The 21,425-nt window shown below is 50.4% G+C and overlaps 39 non-coding genes across 39 annotated transcripts; all 39 read left to right on the top strand.

The window, feature by feature from the left end:
* The first annotated feature begins 2 nt into the window (after nucleotides 1-2).
* Nucleotides 3-74, top strand: TRNAD-GUC (transfer RNA aspartic acid (anticodon GUC)). The gene has a single exon. It is a non-coding gene; the product is annotated as a tRNA-Asp (tRNA).
* Nucleotides 75-173: 99 nt separating this feature from the next.
* TRNAI-AAU (transfer RNA isoleucine (anticodon AAU)) lies at nucleotides 174-247 on the top strand. Its single transcript has one exon. It is a non-coding gene; the product is annotated as a tRNA-Ile (tRNA).
* Nucleotides 248-1,083: 836 nt separating this feature from the next.
* On the top strand, nucleotides 1,084-1,155 carry TRNAD-GUC (transfer RNA aspartic acid (anticodon GUC)). The gene has a single exon. It is a non-coding gene; the product is annotated as a tRNA-Asp (tRNA).
* A 99-nt stretch (nucleotides 1,156-1,254) lies between these two features.
* On the top strand, nucleotides 1,255-1,328 carry TRNAI-AAU (transfer RNA isoleucine (anticodon AAU)). The gene has a single exon. It is a non-coding gene; the product is annotated as a tRNA-Ile (tRNA).
* Nucleotides 1,329-2,164: 836 nt separating this feature from the next.
* TRNAD-GUC (transfer RNA aspartic acid (anticodon GUC)) lies at nucleotides 2,165-2,236 on the top strand. Its single transcript has one exon. It is a non-coding gene; the product is annotated as a tRNA-Asp (tRNA).
* A 1,012-nt stretch (nucleotides 2,237-3,248) lies between these two features.
* TRNAD-GUC (transfer RNA aspartic acid (anticodon GUC)) lies at nucleotides 3,249-3,320 on the top strand. Its single transcript has one exon. It is a non-coding gene; the product is annotated as a tRNA-Asp (tRNA).
* Nucleotides 3,321-3,419: 99 nt separating this feature from the next.
* Nucleotides 3,420-3,493, top strand: TRNAI-AAU (transfer RNA isoleucine (anticodon AAU)). Its single transcript has one exon. It is a non-coding gene; the product is annotated as a tRNA-Ile (tRNA).
* Nucleotides 3,494-4,329: 836 nt separating this feature from the next.
* TRNAD-GUC (transfer RNA aspartic acid (anticodon GUC)) lies at nucleotides 4,330-4,401 on the top strand. The gene has a single exon. It is a non-coding gene; the product is annotated as a tRNA-Asp (tRNA).
* Nucleotides 4,402-4,500: 99 nt separating this feature from the next.
* Nucleotides 4,501-4,574, top strand: TRNAI-AAU (transfer RNA isoleucine (anticodon AAU)). Its single transcript has one exon. It is a non-coding gene; the product is annotated as a tRNA-Ile (tRNA).
* Nucleotides 4,575-5,410: 836 nt separating this feature from the next.
* Nucleotides 5,411-5,482, top strand: TRNAD-GUC (transfer RNA aspartic acid (anticodon GUC)). The gene has a single exon. It is a non-coding gene; the product is annotated as a tRNA-Asp (tRNA).
* A 99-nt stretch (nucleotides 5,483-5,581) lies between these two features.
* TRNAI-AAU (transfer RNA isoleucine (anticodon AAU)) lies at nucleotides 5,582-5,655 on the top strand. The gene has a single exon. It is a non-coding gene; the product is annotated as a tRNA-Ile (tRNA).
* Nucleotides 5,656-6,491: 836 nt separating this feature from the next.
* Nucleotides 6,492-6,563, top strand: TRNAD-GUC (transfer RNA aspartic acid (anticodon GUC)). The gene has a single exon. It is a non-coding gene; the product is annotated as a tRNA-Asp (tRNA).
* Nucleotides 6,564-6,664: 101 nt separating this feature from the next.
* On the top strand, nucleotides 6,665-6,738 carry TRNAI-AAU (transfer RNA isoleucine (anticodon AAU)). The gene has a single exon. It is a non-coding gene; the product is annotated as a tRNA-Ile (tRNA).
* An 836-nt stretch (nucleotides 6,739-7,574) lies between these two features.
* On the top strand, nucleotides 7,575-7,646 carry TRNAD-GUC (transfer RNA aspartic acid (anticodon GUC)). The gene has a single exon. It is a non-coding gene; the product is annotated as a tRNA-Asp (tRNA).
* A 99-nt stretch (nucleotides 7,647-7,745) lies between these two features.
* TRNAI-AAU (transfer RNA isoleucine (anticodon AAU)) lies at nucleotides 7,746-7,819 on the top strand. Its single transcript has one exon. It is a non-coding gene; the product is annotated as a tRNA-Ile (tRNA).
* Nucleotides 7,820-8,655: 836 nt separating this feature from the next.
* TRNAD-GUC (transfer RNA aspartic acid (anticodon GUC)) lies at nucleotides 8,656-8,727 on the top strand. The gene has a single exon. It is a non-coding gene; the product is annotated as a tRNA-Asp (tRNA).
* Nucleotides 8,728-8,829: 102 nt separating this feature from the next.
* TRNAI-AAU (transfer RNA isoleucine (anticodon AAU)) lies at nucleotides 8,830-8,903 on the top strand. Its single transcript has one exon. It is a non-coding gene; the product is annotated as a tRNA-Ile (tRNA).
* An 836-nt stretch (nucleotides 8,904-9,739) lies between these two features.
* Nucleotides 9,740-9,811, top strand: TRNAD-GUC (transfer RNA aspartic acid (anticodon GUC)). The gene has a single exon. It is a non-coding gene; the product is annotated as a tRNA-Asp (tRNA).
* A 102-nt stretch (nucleotides 9,812-9,913) lies between these two features.
* Nucleotides 9,914-9,987, top strand: TRNAI-AAU (transfer RNA isoleucine (anticodon AAU)). Its single transcript has one exon. It is a non-coding gene; the product is annotated as a tRNA-Ile (tRNA).
* An 836-nt stretch (nucleotides 9,988-10,823) lies between these two features.
* TRNAD-GUC (transfer RNA aspartic acid (anticodon GUC)) lies at nucleotides 10,824-10,895 on the top strand. The gene has a single exon. It is a non-coding gene; the product is annotated as a tRNA-Asp (tRNA).
* Nucleotides 10,896-10,994: 99 nt separating this feature from the next.
* Nucleotides 10,995-11,068, top strand: TRNAI-AAU (transfer RNA isoleucine (anticodon AAU)). The gene has a single exon. It is a non-coding gene; the product is annotated as a tRNA-Ile (tRNA).
* Nucleotides 11,069-11,904: 836 nt separating this feature from the next.
* On the top strand, nucleotides 11,905-11,976 carry TRNAD-GUC (transfer RNA aspartic acid (anticodon GUC)). Its single transcript has one exon. It is a non-coding gene; the product is annotated as a tRNA-Asp (tRNA).
* Nucleotides 11,977-12,077: 101 nt separating this feature from the next.
* TRNAI-AAU (transfer RNA isoleucine (anticodon AAU)) lies at nucleotides 12,078-12,151 on the top strand. The gene has a single exon. It is a non-coding gene; the product is annotated as a tRNA-Ile (tRNA).
* Nucleotides 12,152-12,987: 836 nt separating this feature from the next.
* TRNAD-GUC (transfer RNA aspartic acid (anticodon GUC)) lies at nucleotides 12,988-13,059 on the top strand. The gene has a single exon. It is a non-coding gene; the product is annotated as a tRNA-Asp (tRNA).
* A 99-nt stretch (nucleotides 13,060-13,158) lies between these two features.
* TRNAI-AAU (transfer RNA isoleucine (anticodon AAU)) lies at nucleotides 13,159-13,232 on the top strand. Its single transcript has one exon. It is a non-coding gene; the product is annotated as a tRNA-Ile (tRNA).
* An 836-nt stretch (nucleotides 13,233-14,068) lies between these two features.
* On the top strand, nucleotides 14,069-14,140 carry TRNAD-GUC (transfer RNA aspartic acid (anticodon GUC)). The gene has a single exon. It is a non-coding gene; the product is annotated as a tRNA-Asp (tRNA).
* A 99-nt stretch (nucleotides 14,141-14,239) lies between these two features.
* Nucleotides 14,240-14,313, top strand: TRNAI-AAU (transfer RNA isoleucine (anticodon AAU)). The gene has a single exon. It is a non-coding gene; the product is annotated as a tRNA-Ile (tRNA).
* An 836-nt stretch (nucleotides 14,314-15,149) lies between these two features.
* TRNAD-GUC (transfer RNA aspartic acid (anticodon GUC)) lies at nucleotides 15,150-15,221 on the top strand. The gene has a single exon. It is a non-coding gene; the product is annotated as a tRNA-Asp (tRNA).
* Nucleotides 15,222-15,320: 99 nt separating this feature from the next.
* TRNAI-AAU (transfer RNA isoleucine (anticodon AAU)) lies at nucleotides 15,321-15,394 on the top strand. Its single transcript has one exon. It is a non-coding gene; the product is annotated as a tRNA-Ile (tRNA).
* An 836-nt stretch (nucleotides 15,395-16,230) lies between these two features.
* On the top strand, nucleotides 16,231-16,302 carry TRNAD-GUC (transfer RNA aspartic acid (anticodon GUC)). Its single transcript has one exon. It is a non-coding gene; the product is annotated as a tRNA-Asp (tRNA).
* A 101-nt stretch (nucleotides 16,303-16,403) lies between these two features.
* TRNAI-AAU (transfer RNA isoleucine (anticodon AAU)) lies at nucleotides 16,404-16,477 on the top strand. The gene has a single exon. It is a non-coding gene; the product is annotated as a tRNA-Ile (tRNA).
* An 836-nt stretch (nucleotides 16,478-17,313) lies between these two features.
* Nucleotides 17,314-17,385, top strand: TRNAD-GUC (transfer RNA aspartic acid (anticodon GUC)). The gene has a single exon. It is a non-coding gene; the product is annotated as a tRNA-Asp (tRNA).
* Nucleotides 17,386-17,484: 99 nt separating this feature from the next.
* On the top strand, nucleotides 17,485-17,558 carry TRNAI-AAU (transfer RNA isoleucine (anticodon AAU)). Its single transcript has one exon. It is a non-coding gene; the product is annotated as a tRNA-Ile (tRNA).
* An 836-nt stretch (nucleotides 17,559-18,394) lies between these two features.
* On the top strand, nucleotides 18,395-18,466 carry TRNAD-GUC (transfer RNA aspartic acid (anticodon GUC)). The gene has a single exon. It is a non-coding gene; the product is annotated as a tRNA-Asp (tRNA).
* Nucleotides 18,467-18,565: 99 nt separating this feature from the next.
* On the top strand, nucleotides 18,566-18,639 carry TRNAI-AAU (transfer RNA isoleucine (anticodon AAU)). Its single transcript has one exon. It is a non-coding gene; the product is annotated as a tRNA-Ile (tRNA).
* An 836-nt stretch (nucleotides 18,640-19,475) lies between these two features.
* TRNAD-GUC (transfer RNA aspartic acid (anticodon GUC)) lies at nucleotides 19,476-19,547 on the top strand. Its single transcript has one exon. It is a non-coding gene; the product is annotated as a tRNA-Asp (tRNA).
* A 99-nt stretch (nucleotides 19,548-19,646) lies between these two features.
* On the top strand, nucleotides 19,647-19,720 carry TRNAI-AAU (transfer RNA isoleucine (anticodon AAU)). Its single transcript has one exon. It is a non-coding gene; the product is annotated as a tRNA-Ile (tRNA).
* Nucleotides 19,721-20,556: 836 nt separating this feature from the next.
* On the top strand, nucleotides 20,557-20,628 carry TRNAD-GUC (transfer RNA aspartic acid (anticodon GUC)). Its single transcript has one exon. It is a non-coding gene; the product is annotated as a tRNA-Asp (tRNA).
* Nucleotides 20,629-20,730: 102 nt separating this feature from the next.
* On the top strand, nucleotides 20,731-20,804 carry TRNAI-AAU (transfer RNA isoleucine (anticodon AAU)). The gene has a single exon. It is a non-coding gene; the product is annotated as a tRNA-Ile (tRNA).
* Nucleotides 20,805-21,425: the final 621 nt, after the last annotated feature.

Genomic DNA, 21,425 nt, shown 5'->3' on the forward strand with positions numbered 1-21,425 from the left:
CATCCTCGTTAGTATAGTGGTGAGTATCCCCGCCTGTCACGCGGGAGACCGGGGTTCGATTCCCCGACGGGGAGTGCTATTTTTATTTCCTTTGGCCGCCTCCTCTAATATGCACAAGACGCGGGAGCATTCGCTTGTGTGGATCAGCATGAACGCCAGCTCCCCCCTGCCGTGGCCGGTTAGCTCAGTTGGTTAGAGCGTGGTGCTAATAACGCCAAGGCCGTGGGTTCGATCCCCACACGGGCCAGTTGCTTTTCTCTCCAGCGATTGTTTAAGCTGTCTCAGAATGCAATTTTAGCGGAGGCAATGAAAACAGTAATTAACATTGCTTTTCTCTCCAGTGATCGTTTAAGCGTCCAGCCGGCAAAAATCTGTCTCAGACCGCAATTTTAGCGGAGGCAATGAAAACAGTAATTAACAGTAAGATACTCCCACATACAGTAAACAATCCCTCCCCTCTGCCCGTGATTTAATTCAGGGAGTTAATGCATTAACTTAATTTCCACGGGCAGAAGAAACACCCCTTTTTATAAAGTCCCATAAGTACCCAGAAAAATAACACATCCCCGTAAATCTTACATCCCCTGACAGCCCTGATCTGGGTGGACAACATATCCAAAAATCACCCAGATCGGACCAGGGGTTCAGAAATTCTATGGAAGTCATAGTTTTGCCCAGGCGAACGCAGGATTTCATGCCCAAAACAGTTCCACAGAATCGCAGCTAAGTGCCGCTGGGGGACCGGCCGGGAACCGCGAGGTTTTCATGTCGAAAATAGTTCCAGGACGTTCGCGGCTAGGTCCCCCTGAAGCCTATTCGCGGTTTTAGCCCATGCGAACAAGATGGCTGCCACCACGCGTTCGAATGTCGAATGGCGGCCACTTTGACTGTTCGGGAGTTCGAAGAACCAACGTTTAAAGTCCCAATAGGCACAATTAGGGTCTCTCTGCCGCAATAAATTAAAGGGGCCATAGTCACAGGGTAAAAGGCTGGCAAGTAGTCTTCTCCAAAGCCCAGTGGCTTTCGTCACATATCGCAAATATCCTCGTGACTGCGAGCCGCACGCCGTCACTGCACAGCTCATCCTCGTTAGTATAGTGGTGAGTATCCCCGCCTGTCACGCGGGAGACCGGGGTTCGATTCCCCGACGGGGAGTGCTATTTTTATTTCCTTTGGCCGCCTCCTCTAATATGCACAAGACGCGGGAGCATTCGCTTGTGTGGATCAGCATGAACGCCAGCTCCCCCCTGCCGTGGCCGGTTAGCTCAGTTGGTTAGAGCGTGGTGCTAATAACGCCAAGGCCGTGGGTTCGATCCCCACACGGGCCAGTTGCTTTTCTCTCCAGCGATTGTTTAAGCTGTCTCAGAATGCAATTTTAGCGGAGGCAATGAAAACAGTAATTAACATTGCTTTTCTCTCCAGTGATCGTTTAAGCGTCCAGCCGGCAAAAATCTGTCTCAGACCGCAATTTTAGCGGAGGCAATGAAAACAGTAATTAACAGTAAGATACTCCCACATACAGTAAACAATCCCTCCCCTCTGCCCGTGATATAATTCAGGGAGTTAATGCATTAACTTAATTTCCACGGGCAGAAGAAACACCCCTTTTTATAAAGTCCCATAAGTACCCAGAAAAATAACACATCCCCGTAAATCTTACATCCCCTGACAGCCCTGATCTGGGTGGACAACATATCCAAAAATCACCCAGATCGGACCAGGGGTTCAGAAATTCTATGGAAGTCATAGTTTTGCCCAGGCGAACGCAGGATTTCATGCCCAAAACAGTTCCACAGAATCGCAGCTAAGTGCCGCTGGGGGACCGGCCGGGAACCGCGAGGTTTTCATGTCGAAAATAGTTCCAGGACGTTCGCGGCTAGGTCCCCCTGAAGCCTATTCGCGGTTTTAGCCCATGCGAACAAGATGGCTGCCACCACGCGTTCGAATGTCGAATGGCGGCCACTTTGACTGTTCGGGAGTTCGAAGAACCAACGTTTAAAGTCCCAATAGGCACAATTAGGGTCTCTCTGCCGCAATAAATTAAAGGGGCCATAGTCACAGGGTAAAAGGCTGGCAAGTAGTCTTCTCCAAAGCCCAGTGGCTTTCGTCACATATCGCAAATATCCTCGTGACTGCGAGCCGCACGCCGTCACTGCACAGCTCATCCTCGTTAGTATAGTGGTGAGTATCCCCGCCTGTCACGCGGGAGACCGGGGTTCGATTCCCCGACGGGGAGTGCTATTTTTATTTCCTTTGGCCGCCTCCTCTAATATGCACAAGACGCGGGAGCATTCGCTTGTGTGGATCAGCATGAACGCCAGCTCCCCCCCCCTGCCGTGGCCGGTTAGCTCAGTTGGTTAGAGCGTGGTGCTAATAACGCCAAGGCCATGGGTTCGATCCCCACACGGGCCAGTTGCTTTTCTCTCCAGCGATTGTTTAAGCTGTCTCAGAATGCAATTTTAGCGGAGGCAATGAAAACAGTAATTAACATTGCTTTTCTCTCCAGTGATCGTTTAAGCGTCCAGCCGGCAAAAATCTGTCTCAGACCGCAATTTTAGCGGAGGCAATGAAAACAGTAATTAACAGTAAGATACTCCCACATACAGTAAACAATCCCTCCCCTCTGCCCGTGATATAATTCAGGGAGTTAATGCATTAACTTAATTTCCACGGGCAGAAGAAACACCCCTTTTTATAAAGTCCCATAAGTACCCAGAAACATAACACATCCCCGTAAATCTTACATCCCCTGACAGCCCTGATCTGGGTGGACAACATATCCAAAAATCACCCAGATCGGACCAGGGGTTCAGAAATTCTATGGAAGTCATAGTTTTGCCCAGGCGAACGCAGGATTTCATGCCCAAAACAGTTCCACAGAATCGCAGCTAAGTGCCGCTGGGGGACCGGCCGGGAACCGCGAGGTTTTCATGTCGAAAATAGTTCCAGGACGTTCGCGGCTAGGTCCCCCTGAAGCCTATTCGCGGTTTTAGCCCATGCGAACAAGATGGCTGCCACCACGCGTTCGAATGTCGAATGGCGGCCACTTTGACTGTTCGGGAGTTCGAAGAACCAACGTTTAAAGTCCCAATAGGCACAATTAGGGTCTCTCTGCCGCAATAAATTAAAGGGGCCATAGTCACAGGGTAAAAGGCTGGCAAGTAGTCTTCTCCAAAGCCCAGTGGCTTTCGTCACATATCGCAAATATCCTCGTGACTGCGAGCCGCACGCCGTCACTGCACAGCTCATCCTCGTTAGTATAGTGGTGAGTATCCCCGCCTGTCACGCGGGAGACCGGGGTTCGATTCCCCGACGGGGAGTGCTATTTTTATTTCCTTTGGCCGCCTCCTCTAATATGCACAAGACGCGGGAGCATTCGCTTGTGTGGATCAGCATGAACGCCAGCTCCCCCCTGCCGTGGCCGGTTAGCTCAGTTGGTTAGAGCGTGGTGCTAATAACGCCAAGGCCGTGGGTTCGATCCCCACACGGGCCAGTTGCTTTTCTCTCCAGCGATTGTTTAAGCTGTCTCAGAATGCAATTTTAGCGGAGGCAATGAAAACAGTAATTAACATTGCTTTTCTCTCCAGTGATCGTTTAAGCGTCCAGCCGGCAAAAATCTGTCTCAGACCGCAATTTTAGCGGAGGCAATGAAAACAGTAATTAACAGTAAGATACTCCCACATACAGTAAACAATCCCTCCCCTCTGCCCGTGATATAATTCAGGGAGTTAATGCATTAACTTAATTTCCACGGGCAGAAGAAACACCCCTTTTTATAAAGTCCCATAAGTACCCAGAAACATAACACATCCCCGTAAATCTTACATCCCCTGACAGCCCTGATCTGGGTGGACAACATATCCAAAAATCACCCAGATCGGACCAGGGGTTCAGAAATTCTATGGAAGTCATAGTTTTGCCCAGGCGAACGCAGGATTTCATGCCCAAAACAGTTCCACAGAATCGCAGCTAAGTGCCGCTGGGGGACCGGCCGGGAACCGCGAGGTTTTCATGTCGAAAATAGTTCCAGGACGTTCGCGGCTAGGTCCCCCTGAAGCCTATTCGCGGTTTTAGCCCATGCGAACAAGATGGCTGCCACCACGCGTTCGAATGTCGAATGGCGGCCACTTTGACTGTTCGGGAGTTCGAAGAACCAACGTTTAAAGTCCCAATAGGCACAATTAGGGTCTCTCTGCCGCAATAAATTAAAGGGGCCATAGTCACAGGGTAAAAGGCTGGCAAGTAGTCTTCTCCAAAGCCCAGTGGCTTTCGTCACATATCGCAAATATCCTCGTGACTGCGAGCCGCACGCCGTCACTGCACAGCTCATCCTCGTTAGTATAGTGGTGAGTATCCCCGCCTGTCACGCGGGAGACCGGGGTTCGATTCCCCGACGGGGAGTGCTATTTTTATTTCCTTTGGCCGCCTCCTCTAATATGCACAAGACGCGGGAGCATTCGCTTGTGTGGATCAGCATGAACGCCAGCTCCCCCCTGCCGTGGCCGGTTAGCTCAGTTGGTTAGAGCGTGGTGCTAATAACGCCAAGGCCGTGGGTTCGATCCCCACACGGGCCAGTTGCTTTTCTCTCCAGCGATTGTTTAAGCTGTCTCAGAATGCAATTTTAGCGGAGGCAATGAAAACAGTAATTAACATTGCTTTTCTCTCCAGTGATCGTTTAAGCGTCCAGCCGGCAAAAATCTGTCTCAGACCGCAATTTTAGCGGAGGCAATGAAAACAGTAATTAACAGTAAGATACTCCCACATACAGTAAACAATCCCTCCCCTCTGCCCGTGATTTAATTCAGGGAGTTAATGCATTAACTTAATTTCCACGGGCAGAAGAAACACCCCTTTTTATAAAGTCCCATAAGTACCCAGAAAAATAACACATCCCCGTAAATCTTACATCCCCTGACAGCCCTGATCTGGGTGGACAACATATCCAAAAATCACCCAGATCGGACCAGGGGTTCAGAAATTCTATGGAAGTCATAGTTTTGCCCAGGCGAACGCAGGATTTCATGCCCAAAACAGTTCCACAGAATCGCAGCTAAGTGCCGCTGGGGGACCGGCCGGGAACCGCGAGGTTTTCATGTCGAAAATAGTTCCAGGACGTTCGCGGCTAGGTCCCCCTGAAGCCTATTCGCGGTTTTAGCCCATGCGAACAAGATGGCTGCCACCACGCGTTCGAATGTCGAATGGCGGCCACTTTGACTGTTCGGGAGTTCGAAGAACCAACGTTTAAAGTCCCAATAGGCACAATTAGGGTCTCTCTGCCGCAATAAATTAAAGGGGCCATAGTCACAGGGTAAAAGGCTGGCAAGTAGTCTTCTCCAAAGCCCAGTGGCTTTCGTCACATATCGCAAATATCCTCGTGACTGCGAGCCGCACGCCGTCACTGCACAGCTCATCCTCGTTAGTATAGTGGTGAGTATCCCCGCCTGTCACGCGGGAGACCGGGGTTCGATTCCCCGACGGGGAGTGCTATTTTTATTTCCTTTGGCCGCCTCCTCTAATATGCACAAGACGCGGGAGCATTCGCTTGTGTGGATCAGCATGAACGCCAGCTCCCCCCTGCCGTGGCCGGTTAGCTCAGTTGGTTAGAGCGTGGTGCTAATAACGCCAAGGCCGTGGGTTCGATCCCCACACGGGCCAGTTGCTTTTCTCTCCAGCGATTGTTTAAGCTGTCTCAGAATGCAATTTTAGCGGAGGCAATGAAAACAGTAATTAACATTGCTTTTCTCTCCAGTGATCGTTTAAGCGTCCAGCCGGCAAAAATCTGTCTCAGACCGCAATTTTAGCGGAGGCAATGAAAACAGTAATTAACAGTAAGATACTCCCACATACAGTAAACAATCCCTCCCCTCTGCCCGTGATATAATTCAGGGAGTTAATGCATTAACTTAATTTCCACGGGCAGAAGAAACACCCCTTTTTATAAAGTCCCATAAGTACCCAGAAAAATAACACATCCCCGTAAATCTTACATCCCCTGACAGCCCTGATCTGGGTGGACAACATATCCAAAAATCACCCAGATCGGACCAGGGGTTCAGAAATTCTATGGAAGTCATAGTTTTGCCCAGGCGAACGCAGGATTTCATGCCCAAAACAGTTCCACAGAATCGCAGCTAAGTGCCGCTGGGGGACCGGCCGGGAACCGCGAGGTTTTCATGTCGAAAATAGTTCCAGGACGTTCGCGGCTAGGTCCCCCTGAAGCCTATTCGCGGTTTTAGCCCATGCGAACAAGATGGCTGCCACCACGCGTTCGAATGTCGAATGGCGGCCACTTTGACTGTTCGGGAGTTCGAAGAACCAACGTTTAAAGTCCCAATAGGCACAATTAGGGTCTCTCTGCCGCAATAAATTAAAGGGGCCATAGTCACAGGGTAAAAGGCTGGCAAGTAGTCTTCTCCAAAGCCCAGTGGCTTTCGTCACATATCGCAAATATCCTCGTGACTGCGAGCCGCACGCCGTCACTGCACAGCTCATCCTCGTTAGTATAGTGGTGAGTATCCCCGCCTGTCACGCGGGAGACCGGGGTTCGATTCCCCGACGGGGAGTGCTATTTTTATTTCCTTTGGCCGCCTCCTCTAATATGCACAAGACGCGGGAGCATTCGCTTGTGTGGATCAGCATGAACGCCAGCTCCCCCCCCTGCCGTGGCCGGTTAGCTCAGTTGGTTAGAGCGTGGTGCTAATAACGCCAAGGCCGTGGGTTCGATCCCCACACGGGCCAGTTGCTTTTCTCTCCAGCGATTGTTTAAGCTGTCTCAGAATGCAATTTTAGCGGAGGCAATGAAAACAGTAATTAACATTGCTTTTCTCTCCAGTGATCGTTTAAGCGTCCAGCCGGCAAAAATCTGTCTCAGACCGCAATTTTAGCGGAGGCAATGAAAACAGTAATTAACAGTAAGATACTCCCACATACAGTAAACAATCCCTCCCCTCTGCCCGTGATATAATTCAGGGAGTTAATGCATTAACTTAATTTCCACGGGCAGAAGAAACACCCCTTTTTATAAAGTCCCATAAGTACCCAGAAACATAACACATCCCCGTAAATCTTACATCCCCTGACAGCCCTGATCTGGGTGGACAACATATCCAAAAATCACCCAGATCGGACCAGGGGTTCAGAAATTCTATGGAAGTCATAGTTTTGCCCAGGCGAACGCAGGATTTCATGCCCAAAACAGTTCCACAGAATCGCAGCTAAGTGCCGCTGGGGGACCGGCCGGGAACCGCGAGGTTTTCATGTCGAAAATAGTTCCAGGACGTTCGCGGCTAGGTCCCCCTGAAGCCTATTCGCGGTTTTAGCCCATGCGAACAAGATGGCTGCCACCACGCGTTCGAATGTCGAATAGCGGCCACTTTGACTGTTCGGGAGTTCGAAGAACCAACGTTTTAAGTCCCAATAGGCACAATTAGGGTCTCTCTGCCGCAATAAATTAAAGGGGCCATAGTCACAGGGTAAAAGGCTGGCAAGTAGTCTTCTCCAAAGCCCAGTGGCTTTCGTCACATATCGCAAATATCCTCGTGACTGCGAGCCGCACGCCGTCACTGCACAGCTCATCCTCGTTAGTATAGTGGTGAGTATCCCCGCCTGTCACGCGGGAGACCGGGGTTCGATTCCCCGACGGGGAGTGCTATTTTTATTTCCTTTGGCCGCCTCCTCTAATATGCACAAGACGCGGGAGCATTCGCTTGTGTGGATCAGCATGAACGCCAGCTCCCCCCTGCCGTGGCCGGTTAGCTCAGTTGGTTAGAGCGTGGTGCTAATAACGCCAAGGCCGTGGGTTCGATCCCCACACGGGCCAGTTGCTTTTCTCTCCAGCGATTGTTTAAGCTGTCTCAGAATGCAATTTTAGCGGAGGCAATGAAAACAGTAATTAACATTGCTTTTCTCTCCAGTGATCGTTTAAGCGTCCAGCCGGCAAAAATCTGTCTCAGACCGCAATTTTAGCGGAGGCAATGAAAACAGTAATTAACAGTAAGATATTCCCACATACAGTAAACAATCCCTCCCCTCTGCCCGTGATATAATTCAGGGAGTTAATGCATTAACTTAATTTCCACGGGCAGAAGAAACACCCCTTTTTATAAAGTCCCATAAGTACCCAGAAACATAACACATCCCCGTAAATCTTACATCCCCTGACAGCCCTGATCTGGGTGGACAACATATCCCAAAATCACCCAGATCGGACCAGGGGTTCAGAAATTCTATGGAAGTCATAGTTTTGCCCAGGCGAACGCAGGATTTCATCCCCAAAACAGTTCCACAGAATCGCAGCTAAGTGCCGCTGGGGGACCGGCCGGGAACCGCGAGGTTTTCATGTCGAAAATAGTTCCAGGACGTTCGCGGCTAGGTCCCCCTGAAGCCTATTCGCGGTTTTAGCCCATGCGAACAAGATGGCTGCCACCACGCGTTCGAATGTCGAATGGCGGCCACTTTGACTGTTCGGGAGTTCGAAGAACCAACGTTTAAAGTCCCAATAGGCACAATTAGGGTCTCTCTGCCGCAATAAATTAAAGGGGCCATAGTCACAGGGTAAAAGGCTGGCAAGTAGTCTTCTCCAAAGCCCAGTGGCTTTCGTCACATATCGCAAATATCCTCGTGACTGCGAGCCGCACGCCGTCACTGCACAGCTCATCCTCGTTAGTATAGTGGTGAGTATCCCCGCCTGTCACGCGGGAGACCGGGGTTCGATTCCCCGACGGGGAGTGCTATTTTTATTTCCTTTGGCCGCCTCCTCTAATATGCACAAGACGCGGGAGCATTCGCTTGTGTGGATCAGCATGAACGCCAGCTCCCCCCCCCTGCCGTGGCCGGTTAGCTCAGTTGGTTAGAGCGTGGTGCTAATAACGCCAAGGCCGTGGGTTCGATCCCCACACGGGCCAGTTGCTTTTCTCTCCAGCGATTGTTTAAGCTGTCTCAGAATGCAATTTTAGCGGAGGCAATGAAAACAGTAATTAACATTGCTTTTCTCTCCAGTGATCGTTTAAGCGTCCAGCCGGCAAAAATCTGTCTCAGACCGCAATTTTAGCGGAGGCAATGAAAACAGTAATTAACAGTAAGATACTCCCACATACAGTAAACAATCCCTCCCCTCTGCCCGTGATATAATTCAGGGAGTTAATGCATTAACTTAATTTCCACGGGCAGAAGAAACACCCCTTTTTATAAAGTCCCATAAGTACCCAGAAACATAACACATCCCCGTAAATCTTACATCCCCTGACAGCCCTGATCTGGGTGGACAACATATCCAAAAATCACCCAGATCGGACCAGGGGTTCAGAAATTCTATGGAAGTCATAGTTTTGCCCAGGCGAACGCAGGATTTCATGCCCAAAACAGTTCCACAGAATCGCAGCTAAGTGCCGCTGGGGGACCGGCCGGGAACCGCGAGGTTTTCATGTCGAAAATAGTTCCAGGACGTTCGCGGCTAGGTCCCCCTGAAGCCTATTCGCGGTTTTAGCCCATGCGAACAAGATGGCTGCCACCACGCGTTCGAATGTCGAATGGCGGCCACTTTGACTGTTCGGGAGTTCGAAGAACCAACGTTTAAAGTCCCAATAGGCACAATTAGGGTCTCTCTGCCGCAATAAATTAAAGGGGCCATAGTCACAGGGTAAAAGGCTGGCAAGTAGTCTTCTCCAAAGCCCAGTGGCTTTCGTCACATATCGCAAATATCCTCGTGACTGCGAGCCGCACGCCGTCACTGCACAGCTCATCCTCGTTAGTATAGTGGTGAGTATCCCCGCCTGTCACGCGGGAGACCGGGGTTCGATTCCCCGACGGGGAGTGCTATTTTTATTTCCTTTGGCCGCCTCCTCTAATATGCACAAGACGCGGGAGCATTCGCTTGTGTGGATCAGCATGAACGCCAGCTCCCCCCCCCTGCCGTGGCCGGTTAGCTCAGTTGGTTAGAGCGTGGTGCTAATAACGCCAAGGCCGTGGGTTCGATCCCCACACGGGCCAGTTGCTTTTCTCTCCAGCGATTGTTTAAGCTGTCTCAGAATGCAATTTTAGCGGAGGCAATGAAAACAGTAATTAACATTGCTTTTCTCTCCAGTGATCGTTTAAGCGTCCAGCCGGCAAAAATCTGTCTCAGACCGCAATTTTAGCGGAGGCAATGAAAACAGTAATTAACAGTAAGATACTCCCACATACAGTAAACAATCCCTCCCCTCTGCCCGTGATATAATTCAGGGAGTTAATGCATTAACTTAATTTCCACGGGCAGAAGAAACACCCCTTTTTATAAAGTCCCATAAGTACCCAGAAACATAACACATCCCCGTAAATCTTACATCCCCTGACAGCCCTGATCTGGGTGGACAACATATCCAAAAATCACCCAGATCGGACCAGGGGTTCAGAAATTCTATGGAAGTCATAGTTTTGCCCAGGCGAACGCAGGATTTCATGCCCAAAACAGTTCCACAGAATCGCAGCTAAGTGCCGCTGGGGGACCGGCCGGGAACCGCGAGGTTTTCATGTCGAAAATAGTTCCAGGACGTTCGCGGCTAGGTCCCCCTGAAGCCTATTCGCGGTTTTAGCCCATGCGAACAAGATGGCTGCCACCACGCGTTCGAATGTCGAATGGCGGCCACTTTGACTGTTCGGGAGTTCGAAGAACCAACGTTTAAAGTCCCAATAGGCACAATTAGGGTCTCTCTGCCGCAATAAATTAAAGGGGCCATAGTCACAGGGTAAAAGGCTGGCAAGTAGTCTTCTCCAAAGCCCAGTGGCTTTCGTCACATATCGCAAATATCCTCGTGACTGCGAGCCGCACGCCGTCACTGCACAGCTCATCCTCGTTAGTATAGTGGTGAGTATCCCCGCCTGTCACGCGGGAGACCGGGGTTCGATTCCCCGACGGGGAGTGCTATTTTTATTTCCTTTGGCCGCCTCCTCTAATATGCACAAGACGCGGGAGCATTCGCTTGTGTGGATCAGCATGAACGCCAGCTCCCCCCTGCCGTGGCCGGTTAGCTCAGTTGGTTAGAGCGTGGTGCTAATAACGCCAAGGCCGTGGGTTCGATCCCCACACGGGCCAGTTGCTTTTCTCTCCAGCGATTGTTTAAGCTGTCTCAGAATGCAATTTTAGCGGAGGCAATGAAAACAGTAATTAACATTGCTTTTCTCTCCAGTGATCGTTTAAGCGTCCAGCCGGCAAAAATCTGTCTCAGACCGCAATTTTAGCGGAGGCAATGAAAACAGTAATTAACAGTAAGATACTCCCACATACAGTAAACAATCCCTCCCCTCTGCCCGTGATATAATTCAGGGAGTTAATGCATTAACTTAATTTCCACGGGCAGAAGAAACACCCCTTTTTATAAAGTCCCATAAGTACCCAGAAACATAACACATCCCCGTAAATCTTACATCCCCTGACAGCCCTGATCTGGGTGGACAACATATCCAAAAATCACCCAGATCGGACCAGGGGTTCAGAAATTCTATGGAAGTCATAGTTTTGCCCAGGCGAACGCAGGATTTCATGCCCAAAACAGTTCCACAGAATCGCAGCTAAGTGCCGCTGGGGGACCGGCCGGGAACCGCGAGGTTTTCATGTCGAAAATAGTTCCAGGACGTTCGCGGCTAGGTCCCCCTGAAGCCTATTCGCGGTTTTAGCCCATGCGAACAAGATGGCTGCCACCACGCGTTCGAATGTCGAATGGCGGCCACTTTGACTGTTCGGGAGTTCGAAGAACCAACGTTTAAAGTCCCAATAGGCACAATTAGGGTCTCTCTGCCGCAATAAATTAAAGGGGCCATAGTCACAGGGTAAAAGGCTGGCAAGTAGTCTTCTCCAAAGCCCAGTGGCTTTCGTCACATATCGCAAATATCCTCGTGACTGCGAGCCGCACGCCGTCACTGCACAGCTCATCCTCGTTAGTATAGTGGTGAGTATCCCCGCCTGTCACGCGGGAGACCGGGGTTCGATTCCCCGACGGGGAGTGCTATTTTTATTTCCTTTGGCCGCCTCCTCTAATATGCACAAGACGCGGGAGCATTCGCTTGTGTGGATCAGCATGAACGCCAGCTCCCCCCCCTGCCGTGGCCGGTTAGCTCAGTTGGTTAGAGCGTGGTGCTAATAACGCCAAGGCCGTGGGTTCGATCCCCACACGGGCCAGTTGCTTTTCTCTCCAGCGATTGTTTAAGCTGTCTCAGAATGCAATTTTAGCGGAGGCAATGAAAACAGTAATTAACATTGCTTTTCTCTCCAGTGATCGTTTAAGCGTCCAGCCGGCAAAAATCTGTCTCAGACCGCAATTTTAGCGGAGGCAATGAAAACAGTAATTAACAGTAAGATACTCCCACATACAGTAAACAATCCCTCCCCTCTGCCCGTGATATAATTCAGGGAGTTAATGCATTAACTTAATTTCCACGGGCAGAAGAAACACCCCTTTTTATAAAGTCCCATAAGTACCCAGAAACATAACACATCCCCGTAAATCTTACATCCCCTGACAGCCCTGATCTGGGTGGACAACATATCCAAAAATCACCCAGATCGGACCAGGGGTTCAGAAATTCTATGGAAGTCATAGTTTTGCCCAGGCGAACGCAGGATTTCATGCCCAAAACAGTTCCACAGAATCGCAGCTAAGTGCCGCTGGGGGACCGGCCGGGAACCGCGAGGTTTTCATGTCGAAAATAGTTCCAGGACGTTCGCGGCTAGGTCCCCCTGAAGCCTATTCGCGGTTTTAGCCCATGCGAACAAGATGGCTGCCACCACGCGTTCGAATGTCGAATGGCGGCCACTTTGACTGTTCGGGAGTTCGAAGAACCAACGTTTTAAGTCCCAATAGGCACAATTAGGGTCTCTCTGCCGCAATAAATTAAAGGGGCCATAGTCACAGGGTAAAAGGCTGGCAAGTAGTCTTCTCCAAAGCCCAGTGGCTTTCGTCACATATCGCAAATATCCTCGTGACTGCGAGCCGCACGCCGTCACTGCACAGCTCATCCTCGTTAGTATAGTGGTGAGTATCCCCGCCTGTCACGCGGGAGACCGGGGTTCGATTCCCCGACGGGGAGTGCTATTTTTATTTCCTTTGGCCGCCTCCTCTAATATGCACAAGACGCGGGAGCATTCGCTTGTGTGGATCAGCATGAACGCCAGCTCCCCCCTGCCGTGGCCGGTTAGCTCAGTTGGTTAGAGCGTGGTGCTAATAACGCCAAGGCCGTGGGTTCGATCCCCACACGGGCCAGTTGCTTTTCTCTCCAGCGATTGTTTAAGCTGTCTCAGAATGCAATTTTAGCGGAGGCAATGAAAACAGTAATTAACATTGCTTTTCTCTCCAGTGATCGTTTAAGCGTCCAGCCGGCAAAAATCTGTCTCAGACCGCAATTTTAGCGGAGGCAATGAAAACAGTAATTAACAGTAAGATACTCCCACATACAGTAAACAATCCCTCCCCTCTGCCCGTGATATAATTCAGGGAGTTAATGCATTAACTTAATTTCCACGGGCAGAAGAAACACCCCTTTTTATAAAGTCCCATAAGTACCCAGAAACATAACACATCCCCGTAAATCTTACATCCCCTGACAGCCCTGATCTGGGTGGACAACATATCCCAAAATCACCCAGATCGGACCAGGGGTTCAGAAATTCTATGGAAGTCATAGTTTTGCCCAGGCGAACGCAGGATTTCATCCCCAAAACAGTTCCACAGAATCGCAGCTAAGTGCCGCTGGGGGACCGGCCGGGAACCGCGAGGTTTTCATGTCGAAAATAGTTCCAGGACGTTCGCGGCTAGGTCCCCCTGAAGCCTATTCGCGGTTTTAGCCCATGCGAACAAGATGGCTGCCACCACGCGTTCGAATGTCGAATGGCGGCCACTTTGACTGTTCGGGAGTTCGAAGAACCAACGTTTAAAGTCCCAATAGGCACAATTAGGGTCTCTCTGCCGCAATAAATTAAAGGGGCCATAGTCACAGGGTAAAAGGCTGGCAAGTAGTCTTCTCCAAAGCCCAGTGGCTTTCGTCACATATCGCAAATATCCTCGTGACTGCGAGCCGCACGCCGTCACTGCACAGCTCATCCTCGTTAGTATAGTGGTGAGTATCCCCGCCTGTCACGCGGGAGACTGGGGTTCGATTCCCCGACGGGGAGTGCTATTTTTATTTCCTTTGGCCGCCTCCTCTAATATGCACAAGACGCGGGAGCATTCGCTTGTGTGGATCAGCATGAACGCCAGCTCCCCCCTGCCGTGGCCGGTTAGCTCAGTTGGTTAGAGCGTGGTGCTAATAACGCCAAGGCCGTGGGTTCGATCCCCACACGGGCCAGTTGCTTTTCTCTACAGCGATTGTTTAAGCTGTCTCAGAATGCAATTTTAGCGGAGGCAATGAAAACAGTAATTAACATTGCTTTTCTCTCCAGTGATCGTTTAAGCGTCCAGCCGGCAAAAATCTGTCTCAGACCGCAATTTTAGCGGAGGCAATGAAAACAGTAATTAACAGTAAGATACTCCCACATACAGTAAACAATCCCTCCCCTCTGCCCGTGATATAATTCAGGGAGTTAATGCATTAACTTAATTTCCACGGGCAGAAGAAACCCCCCTTTTTATAAAGTCCCATAAGTACCCAGAAACATAACACATCCCCGTAAATCTTACATCCCCTGACAGCCCTGATCTGGGTGGACAACATATCCAAAAATCACCCAGATCGGACCAGGGGTTCAGAAATTCTATGGAAGTCATAGTTTTGCCCAGGCGAACGCAGGATTTCATGCCCAAAACAGTTCCACAGAATCGCAGCTAAGTGCCGCTGGGGGACCGGCCGGGAACCGCGAGGTTTTCATGTCGAAAATAGTTCCAGGACGTTCGCGGCTAGGTCCCCCTGAAGCCTATTCGCGGTTTTAGCCCATGCGAACAAGATGGCTGCCACCACGCGTTCGAATGTCGAATGGCGGCCACTTTGACTGTTCGGGAGTTCGAAGAACCAACGTTTAAAGTCCCAATAGGCACAATTAGGGTCTCTCTGCCGCAATAAATTAAAGGGGCCATAGTCACAGGGTAAAAGGCTGGCAAGTAGTCTTCTCCAAAGCCCAGTGGCTTTCGTCACATATCGCAAATATCCTCGTGACTGCGAGCCGCACGCCGTCACTGCACAGCTCATCCTCGTTAGTATAGTGGTGAGTATCCCCGCCTGTCACGCGGGAGACCGGGGTTCGATTCCCCGACGGGGAGTGCTATTTTTATTTCCTTTGGCCGCCTCCTCTAATATGCACAAGACGCGGGAGCATTCGCTTGTGTGGATCAGCATGAACGCCAGCTCCCCCCTGCCGTGGCCGGTTAGCTCAGTTGGTTAGAGCGTGGTGCTAATAACGCCAAGGCCGTGGGTTCGATCCCCACACGGGCCAGTTGCTTTTCTCTCCAGCGATTGTTTAAGCTGTCTCAGAATGCAATTTTAGCGGAGGCAATGAAAACAGTAATTAACATTGCTTTTCTCTCCAGTGATCGTTTAAGCGTCCAGCCGGCAAAAATCTGTCTCAGACCGCAATTTTAGCGGAGGCAATGAAAACAGTAATTAACAGTAAGATACTCCCACATACAGTAAACAATCCCTCCCCTCTGCCCGTGATATAATTCAGGGAGTTAATGCATTAACTTAATTTCCACGGGCAGAAGAAACACCCCTTTTTATAAAGTCCCATAAGTACCCAGAAAAATAACACATCCCCGTAAATCTTACATCCCCTGACAGCCCTGATCTGGGTGGACAACATATCCAAAAATCACCCAGATCGGACCAGGGGTTCAGAAATTCTATGGAAGTCATAGTTTTGCCCAGGCGAACGCAGGATTTCATGCCCAAAACAGTTCCACAGAATCGCAGCTAAGTGCCGCTGGGGGACCGGCCGGGAACCGCGAGGTTTTCATGTCGAAAATAGTTCCAGGACGTTCGCGGCTAGGTCCCCCTGAAGCCTATTCGCGGTTTTAGCCCATGCGAACAAGATGGCTGCCACCACGCGTTCGAATGTCGAATGGCGGCCACTTTGACTGTTCGGGAGTTCGAAGAACCAACGTTTAAAGTCCCAATAGGCACAATTAGGGTCTCTCTGCCGCAATAAATTAAAGGGGCCATAGTCACAGGGTAAAAGGCTGGCAAGTAGTCTTCTCCAAAGCCCAGTGGCTTTCGTCACATATCGCAAATATCCTCGTGACTGCGAGCCGCACGCCGTCACTGCACAGCTCATCCTCGTTAGTATAGTGGTGAGTATCCCCGCCTGTCACGCGGGAGACCGGGGTTCGATTCCCCGACGGGGAGTGCTATTTTTATTTCCTTTGGCCGCCTCCTCTAATATGCACAAGACGCGGGAGCATTCGCTTGTGTGGATCAGCATGAACGCCAGCTCCCCCCCCTGCCGTGGCCGGTTAGCTCAGTTGGTTAGAGCGTGGTGCTAATAACGCCAAGGCCGTGGGTTCGATCCCCACACGGGCCAGTTGCTTTTCTCTCCAGCGATTGTTTAAGCTGTCTCAGAATGCAATTTTAGCGGAGGCAATGAAAACAGTAATTAACATTGCTTTTCTCTCCAGTGATCGTTTAAGCGTCCAGCCGGCAAAAATCTGTCTCAGACCGCAATTTTAGCGGAGGCAATGAAAACAGTAATTAACAGTAAGATACTCCCACATACAGTAAACAATCCCTCCCCTCTGCCCGTGATATAATTCAGGGAGTTAATGCATTAACTTAATTTCCACGGGCAGAAGAAACACCCCTTTTTATAAAGTCCCATAAGTACCCAGAAACATAACACATCCCCGTAAATCTTACATCCCCTGACAGCCCTGATCTGGGTGGACAACATATCCAAAAATCACCCTGATCGGACCAGGGGTTCAGAAATTCTATGGAAGTCATAGTTTTGCCCAGGCGAACGCAGGATTTCATGCCCAAAACAGTTCCACAGAATCGCAGCTAAGTGCCGCTGGGGGACCGGCCGGGAACCGCGAGGTTTTCATGTCGAAAATAGTTCCAGGACGTTCGCGGCTAGGTCCCCCTGAAGCCTATTCGCGGTTTTAGCCCATGCGAACAAGATGGCTGCCACCACGCGTTCGAATGTCGAATGGCGGCCACTTTGACTGTTCGGGAGTTCGAAGAACCAACGTTTAAAGTCCCAATAGGCACAATTAGGGTCTCTCTGCCGCAATAAATTAAAGGGGCCATAGTCACAGGGTAAAAGGCTGGCAAGTAGTCTTCTCCAAAGCCCAGTGGCTTTCGTCACATATCGCAAATATCCTCGTGACTGCGAGCCGCACGCCGTCACTGCACAGCTCATCCTCGTTAGTATAGTGGTGAGTATCCCCGCCTGTCACGCGGGAGACCGGGGTTCGATTCCCCGACGGGGAGTGCTATTTTTATTTCCTTTGGCCGCCTCCTCTAATATGCACAAGACGCGGGAGCATTCGCTTGTGTGGATCAGCATGAACGCCAGCTCCCCCCTGCCGTGGCCGGTTAGCTCAGTTGGTTAGAGCGTGGTGCTAATAACGCCAAGGCCGTGGGTTCGATCCCCACACGGGCCAGTTGCTTTTCTCTCCAGCGATTGTTTAAGCGGTCTCAGAATGCAATTTTAGCGGAGGCAATGAAAACAGTAATTAACATTGCTTTTCTCTCCAGTGATCGTTTAAGCGTCCAGCCGGCAAAAATCTGTCTCAGACCGCAATTTTAGCGGAGGCAATGAAAACAGTAATTAACAGTAAGATACTCCCACATACAGTAAACAATCCCTCCCCTCTGCCCGTGATATAATTCAGGGAGTTAATGCATTAACTTAATTTCCACGGGCAGAAGAAACACCCCTTTTTATAAAGTCCCATAAGTACCCAGAAACATAACACATCCCCGTAAATCTTACATCCCCTGACAGCCCTGATCTGGGTGGACAACATATCCAAAAATCACCCAGATCGGACCAGGGGTTCAGAAATTCTATGGAAGTCATAGTTTTGCCCAGGCGAACGCAGGATTTCATCCCCAAAACAGTTCCACAGAATCGCAGCTAAGTGCCGCTGGGGGACCGGCCGGGAACCGCGAGGTTTTCATGTCGAAAATAGTTCCAGGACGTTCGCGGCTAGGTCCCCCTGAAGCCTATTCGCGGTTTTAGCCCATGCGAACAAGATGGCTGCCACCACGCGTTCGAATGTCGAATGGCGGCCACTTTGACTGTTCGGGAGTTCGAAGAACCAACGTTTAAAGTCCCAATAGGCACAATTAGGGTCTCTCTGCCGCAATAAATTAAAGGGGCCATAGTCACAGGGTAAAAGGCTGGCAAGTAGTCTTCTCCAAAGCCCAGTGGCTTTCGTCACATATCGCAAATATCCTCGTGACTGCGAGCCGCACGCCGTCACTGCACAGCTCATCCTCGTTAGTATAGTGGTGAGTATCCCCGCCTGTCACGCGGGAGACCGGGGTTCGATTCCCCGACGGGGAGTGCTATTTTTATTTCCTTTGGCCGCCTCCTCTAATATGCACAAGACGCGGGAGCATTCGCTTGTGTGGATCAGCATGAACGCCAGCTCCCCCCTGCCGTGGCCGGTTAGCTCAGTTGGTTAGAGCGTGGTGCTAATAACGCCAAGGCCGTGGGTTCGATCCCCACACGGGCCAGTTGCTTTTCTCTCCAGCGATTGTTTAAGCGGTCTCAGAATGCAATTTTAGCGGAGGCAATGAAAACAGTAATTAACATTGCTTTTCTCTCCAGTGATCGTTTAAGCGTCCAGCCGGCAAAAATCTGTCTCAGACCGCAATTTTAGCGGAGGCAATGAAAACAGTAATTAACAGTAAGATACTCCCACATACAGTAAACAATCCCTCCCCTCTGCCCGTGATATAATTCAGGGAGTTAATGCATTAACTTAATTTCCACGGGCAGAAGAAACACCCCTTTTTATAAAGTCCCATAAGTACCCAGAAACATAACACATCCCCGTAAATCTTACATCCCCTGACAGCCCTGATCTGGGTGGACAACATATCCAAAAATCACCCAGATCGGACCAGGGGTTCAGAAATTCTATGGAAGTCATAGTTTTGCCCAGGCGAACGCAGGATTTCATGCCCAAAACAGTTCCACAGAATCGCAGCTAAGTGCCGCTGGGGGACCGGCCGGGAACCGCGAGGTTTTCATGTCGAAAATAGTTCCAGGACGTTCGCGGCTAGGTCCCCCTGAAGCCTATTCGCGGTTTTAGCCCATGCGAACAAGATGGCTGCCACCACGCGTTCGAATGTCGAATGGCGGCCACTTTGACTGTTCGGGAGTTCGAAGAACCAACGTTTAAAGTCCCAATAGGCACAATTAGGGTCTCTCTGCCGCAATAAATTAAAGGGGCCATAGTCACAGGGTAAAAGGCTGGCAAGTAGTCTTCTCCAAAGCCCAGTGGCTTTCGTCACATATCGCAAATATCCTCGTGACTGCGAGCCGCACGCCGTCACTGCACAGCTCATCCTCGTTAGTATAGTGGTGAGTATCCCCGCCTGTCACGCGGGAGACCGGGGTTCGATTCCCCGACGGGGAGTGCTATTTTTATTTCCTTTGGCCGCCTCCTCTAATATGCACAAGACGCGGGAGCATTCGCTTGTGTGGATCAGCATGAACGCCAGCTCCCCCCTGCCGTGGCCGGTTAGCTCAGTTGGTTAGAGCGTGGTGCTAATAACGCCAAGGCCGTGGGTTCGATCCCCACACGGGCCAGTTGCTTTTCTCTCCAGCGATTGTTTAAGCTGTCTCAGAATGCAATTTTAGCGGAGGCAATGAAAACAGTAATTAACATTGCTTTTCTCTCCAGTGATCGTTTAAGCGTCCAGCCGGCAAAAATCTGTCTCAGACCGCAATTTTAGCGGAGGCAATGAAAACAGTAATTAACAGTAAGATACTCCCACATACAGTAAACAATCCCTCCCCTCTGCCCGTGATATAATTCAGGGAGTTAAGGCATTAACTTAATTTCCACGGGCAGAAGAAACACCCCTTTTTATAAAGTCCCATAAGTACCCAGAAACATAACACATCCCCGTAAATCTTACATCCCCTGACAGCCCTGATCTGGGTGGACAACATATCCAAAAATCACCCAGATCGGACCAGGGGTTCAGAAATTCTATGGAAGTCATAGTTTTGCCCAGGCGAACGCAGGATTTCATGCCCAAAACAGTTCCACAGAATCGCAGCTAAGTGCCGCTGGGGGACCGGCCGGGAACCGCGAGGTTTTCATGTCGAAAATAGTTCCAGGACGTTCGCGGCTAGGTCCCCCTGAAGCCTATTCGCGGTTTTAGCCCATGCGAACAAGATGGCTGCCACCACGCGTTCGAATGTCGAATGGCGGCCACTTTGACTGTTCGGGAGTTCGAAGAACCAACGTTTAAAGTCCCAATAGGCACAATTAGGGTCTCTCTGCCGCAATAAATTAAAGGGGCCATAGTCACAGGGTAAAAGGCTGGCAAGTAGTCTTCTCCAAAGCCCAGTGGCTTTCGTCACATATCGCAAATATCCTCGTGACTGCGAGCCGCACGCCGTCACTGCACAGCTCATCCTCGTTAGTATAGTGGTGAGTATCCCCGCCTGTCACGCGGGAGACCGGGGTTCGATTCCCCGACGGGGAGTGCTATTTTTATTTCCTTTGGCCGCCTCCTCTAATATGCACAAGACGCGGGAGCATTCGCTTGTGTGGATCAGCATGAACGCCAGCTCCCCCCCCCTGCCGTGGCCGGTTAGCTCAGTTGGTTAGAGCGTGGTGCTAATAACGCCAAGGCCGTGGGTTCGATCCCCACACGGGCCAGTTGCTTTTCTCTCCAGCGATTGTTTAAGCTGTCTCAGAATGCAATTTTAGCGGAGGCAATGAAAACAGTAATTAACATTGCTTTTCTCTCCAGTGATCGTTTAAGCGTCCAGCCGGCAAAAATCTGTCTCAGACCGCAATTTTAGCGGAGGCAATGAAAACAGTAATTAACAGTAAGATACTCCCACATACAGTAAACAATCCCTCCCCTCTGCCCGTGATATAATTCAGGGAGTTAATGCATTAACTTAATTTCCACGGGCAGAAGAAACACCCCTTTTTATAAAGTCCCATAAGTACCCAGAAACATAACACATCCCCGTAAATCTTACATCCCCTGACAGCCCTGATCTGGGTGGACAACATATCCAAAAATCACCCAGATCGGACCAGGGGTTCAGAAATTCTATGGAAGTCATAGTTTTGCCCAGGCGAACGCAGGATTTCATGCCCAAAACAGTTCCACAGAATCGCAGCTAAGTGCCGCTGGGGGACCGGCCGGGAACCGCGAGGTTTTCATGTCGAAAATAGTTCCAGGACGTTCGCGGCTAGGTCCCCCTGAAGCCTATTCGCGGTTTTAGCCCATGCGAACAAGATGGCTGCCACCACGCGTTCGAATGT

Source organism: Pelobates fuscus, chromosome 5, assembly GCF_036172605.1.
Source record: "Pelobates fuscus isolate aPelFus1 chromosome 5, aPelFus1.pri, whole genome shotgun sequence".
Lineage (NCBI taxonomy): Eukaryota > Metazoa > Chordata > Amphibia > Anura > Pelobatidae > Pelobates > Pelobates fuscus.